The sequence below is a fragment of the Nylanderia fulva genome, unplaced genomic scaffold (assembly GCF_048542155.1).
Source record: "Nylanderia fulva isolate GAGA-0341 unplaced genomic scaffold, ASM4854215v1 Scaffold299, whole genome shotgun sequence".
NCBI classification, from domain to species: domain Eukaryota; kingdom Metazoa; phylum Arthropoda; class Insecta; order Hymenoptera; family Formicidae; genus Nylanderia; species Nylanderia fulva.
Genome location: NW_028190367.1, coordinates 114533 through 118858, shown reverse-complemented (window position 1 = coordinate 118858; position 4326 = coordinate 114533).

The window sequence follows — 4326 nt, the reverse complement described above, 5'->3', positions numbered from 1 at the left end:
CAGGGGGATGCCTTTTCCCCCCCTTAAAAACGCGGGGGTACACGGGCCCTTTTTGGGGGGGTTTTTTGGGCCCCCAAAATCCTTTTGGGGGTTTTTGTAGTCGACAGCACGGGGGGCCGGGTCCCCCTGAAAAAAAAACCCGGGGGGCGGCTGGGAAATAGATCCGCGCGCCTCCAACCCCGGGGGGGTTTGGGGGGGAGATTCCCCTGGTGCCCGGAAAAGGGTAAGAGGGCTATTCTTTTTCCCTTCGGAAAAAAAGGAAAAAAACCCGGGGGGTAATCGAGTCACGGATGCCCAACGGGGCGCGGGGGGGGGAAAAAAAAAAGGGGCAAAATTTCCCCTTTGGGGGGGGGGGCCCGACATCACCACAAAAGGGGGCCCTTTTTCCCCCCCTATAAAAAAACCCGGGGGGGGGCCCCGAGCAGGGATGATGGTGGGGGCTCGAGCATCTCGGAGGTAGACATCCTAAAAAAAAGGGGGGCCCCCCCTTTAAAACCCCCCCCCATAAAAAAACCCCCAAAGGGGGGGGGGGGGGATTTATTCCATGGAAAAAAACCTGGTGAGGAAAAAAACTGAACGGGGGGGAAAAACAACCCCTACTCCTGCATTTTTAAACCTTCGGGGCCCCCGGGGGATTTGGGGAAGGGCATCAACCCCTTAAGGGAAAAAAGGGGGGTTTTTAGCCCCCCTTTTTTTTGGCCCCCGGGGGGTACAAAACCCTTTTTTGGGGAAAAATAAAAAAAGGGTATGCCACAAAAGGGGGGGGGGGCCCCCAGGAGGGGCTCCATATTTCCCCTTTGGGGGGGGGCCCCGGGAGTGGGGGCCTTGACTCAACACAGACTTGCCTAGTGGAAGATGTTTTTTTTTCCCCTATAAAAAAAACCCGGGAAACACCCCGGGGGGGGAAAGAAGGGGGAAAAAAGGGAAAGAAAAACTCAATATCCCCCGAACCCCCGGGGGAAAAAAACCCCAGCAGAGAGAGAAAAAGGGGGGCCTTCGAGTCATCTCGTCGTATCCCCCCCTTTATCCCCAAAACCCTTTTTGTGGATGGGGGTCACCCCCAAGAGAAAGCCTTGCGAGGGGGGCTAAAAACATCGGTTTTCCCCCTTTTAGGGTACAAGAGGCCTGGTGGGGGGCCCCTTTTTGGTTTTTTTGGGCCCCCCCCCCCCCGGACGGGGCCCCCCGGCCAAAAAGGGCCCCAAAAAAAAAAAAACCCTTTGGGGGGGGGGAAAAAAAAGAAAAACGTTACCCGGCCCAGGGGAATCGGAACCCCAGGGCCCGGGAGGGAGGGGGGGGGTTTGGGCCCGGCCCCCCCCCCCCTCCAAAAAACGGGCGGGCCCCCGGGGGGGGGGCAAAGGAAACCACGGAAAACCCCCGGGGAAAAAAAGGGGGAAAGGGGGGGAGGCGACGGTGGGCCCCGGGGGGGAAAAGGGGGGGGATGTGGCTCCGTGGGGGGGGGGGCTCCCCAAAAAGGGGGGCTCTCCCCCACCCCCGGGGGCCTTTTAAAGGGGCCCTCGAGCCCCTTTTTTAGCCCTAAAAAAAAAAAAAAGGGGGGGGGGGGGATGTACAAGGAGGGGGGCCCGGGCCCTTTTCCCCCACGAGGGGGGTGAGAGATCGGTCAAGGGGGAAATGGAAAAAGGGTTTTTCCCATTACATAGAGGATTGGGGAAGGGCCCCCGGGGTTGGGGAAAAATTTTTAACCCCCAAAGGGGGAAGTGCGAGTACGAAGGCCCCCTGGCCGGTTTTCCCCTTTTCGGAAAAAAGTTTCCGAGATAAGGGGAAAACCCCCAAAGGGGGAAGGACCCCCCCCCTCGGAAAAGAGGTTTTCCCCCAACCCCGGGGGGTTCCCCGAAAAACCCCCCCCCCCCAAAAAAAGTCCGGGTCGGGGGGGGTCCAAAAAGGGGCCCCGGGGCCTCGGGAAAACCCCCCGGGGCCGGGGGGAAAAACAGACAGAAAGGGGGCCCCGTGCCCGGGAAAAAATCCCGGAGCACGGGAACACAAGGGGGGGAAAACCCGGGGGCGTCGTTTTTCCCCGGGGGGCCCCCCTTTTTTGGGGGGAACTGGAACCCGTTTGGGGGGATTCCCCCAAAACGGGGGACAGCCCCCACCCCCTGGGTTTGGGGGGAGGGGGCCCGGAGAAAAATCTTGGGGGGAGGGGGCCCCGGGAAACCCCCCGGGGGGGGAAAGGGAAAGGGGGGGGTACCGCCACCTTGGGGGGGGGGGGAAAGGGGTTGGGGGGGGGGAAAGGGGAAAAAATTTTGGGGAAAAGGGGGTAGGGGGAAAAGGGGGAAAAAGGGGGAAGAGAGGGGAAGGGGTAAAAAGGGGGAAAAGGCCAACACCCCCCACCTCCATGAAGGGGGCCCCGGAAACCCCCCGGGGGAAGGGAGGGGGGGGGGCCCCCTTTTTGGGGGGGGGTTTTAAAAAAGCGGGGAAAGGGGGAAGGGGAAAGGGTTGGGGGGAAAGGGGGGTTTGGGGGGGGAGAGGGGGGGAATAAAGGGGGAGGTGCCCGAAAAGGACCACCCCAAAACCCCCCCCCGTGAAGGGGGGGGGGACAACCAGGGGGGGGGTAAGGGGGGGAAAAGGGAAAAAAGGGGGGGGGTTTTGGGGTCGGCGAGGCACCCCGTAAAAAGTTTTGGGGGGGGGAGGGGCTACCGGGGCCTGTGTTTTGGGGCCCAAAATGGGGGCCCCCGGGGTTTTTCACCTCGGGGGGGGACGGGGCACCCGGGGTTTTAAAAAACTGCGGCCCCTTTGGGCCCCAAGGGGGAGGGTTTTGGCCGGCCCGAGGTTTCCGCTCTGTGTGAACTTTTTTCCGGCCGGCCAGGGCCGGCCCCGGGGGTTGGGGAGCGGGGGTGTTTTTGTGGCACCCCCTGGGGGGCCTAGGGGTGGGGGTGTCCCCCCTTCCCCCCGTGGGCCCCGGGCGGGGGGCCCAAGGGGTGCCCCCCTTAGGGGGCGGGAGGGGGGGGGGGGGAAAACCCAAAAAAAACCCCGGAAAACTTTTGGGTTTTCCGGTGGGGGGGGTTTTTGGGGGGGGGGACAGGGGGGCCCCCTTGGCACTCCCCCCCCCAAAACCCCCCGAGAGGGGGGGGGCCCCCCGGTTGGGGGGGGATTGACCCCGGGGAAGGAGGAGGGCCCGAAAGGGGGGGCCCCCGGGGGAAACCCAGAAGGGGGGCCACGTTCCCCCCCGGGTAGGATTTGGGCCTTCCGAAAAGGGTTTCCCCCCCCCCCCTCCAGAAAAGAACGGGAATTTGGGGGGGCCCCCCCCCCCGGGAGCCTTTTGGGAAACCCGGTTTTGGGGGGGCAAAACCGCCCAAAAGGAAAAGGGGGGCCCCTTTTCCTTCTGGGAGGCCCCCTTTTGGGGGGCCCCCCCAGTGGACCCCCCCAACCCCGGGGCCCCCCTTTTTTGGGGGCCCCGGGGGGGTTGGACACTGGGGGGGGAGGGGCGATGGCCGACGGGAGTTCTCGAGCCTTTTGGGCCCCCCTTTAAAAATCTTTGAGAGGGGCGGGCGGGGGGGAATGTGCCCTGCCCCCCAAACCCCCCTGGTACCCTTTTTAAAAAAGGGCGGGGGGGGGGTTTTTCCCCCTTTAGCGGGATCCTCCCAAGGAGGGAAAAAGGCCGGGGGGGGGGGCCAACGGCATGGGAAAACCCCGACCCCGGCCCCCCCCGGGGATAACCCCGAGAAAGACACCCCCGGGGGTTTTTTTGTGGGGTTTTACCCCCTTTTTCCCGGGGTTCCGGTTTTCCCCATCCCGGACTTCCGGAAAAAAAAAGGCCCCGGGGGAAACCCGGGAAAGGGGGGAAAAGTGGGGGCCCCCGGGCCCAAAGGCGCAGGGAGTCCCCCTACCCCCCCTCTCCCCCGGGGCGGACGGCCCCCTGGGGGTTTTCCCCAGGTAAAAAAAAAAAAAGGGGAAAGGGGAATCACATTTTTTTTTTGGGTCCCCGGGGTGTCCCTTTTACGCAAAAAGAAAAATTTTTCGTTTCCTTTTTTTTTTTTTCAATTTTTTGTGTTTTTTTTGCAATAGGAATTTTTTTTTTTTAAAGGTTTTTTTTTTAGGACCCCTAAAATTTAAAAAATCCCTTTATTTTCCCCGGGGAAAGAATTTCTATATTCCAATTAAATTGTATTTAAAAAAAATTTCATTGCTTTACTTTTCCCCTTTAAAAGAAAGAAAAAATTTTTAAACTAATTTTTAAAACCCCCCTTACACTAATCCTTTTTGTATTTTTAAAAACGTTCCCCACGTTCTTTTTTTTGTCCACGGGGCCCCCGAGTTTTCCCTTTTCCCCCAAAACCCCCCCAAAAGCGCATGCGTATCAAACCCCTTTTG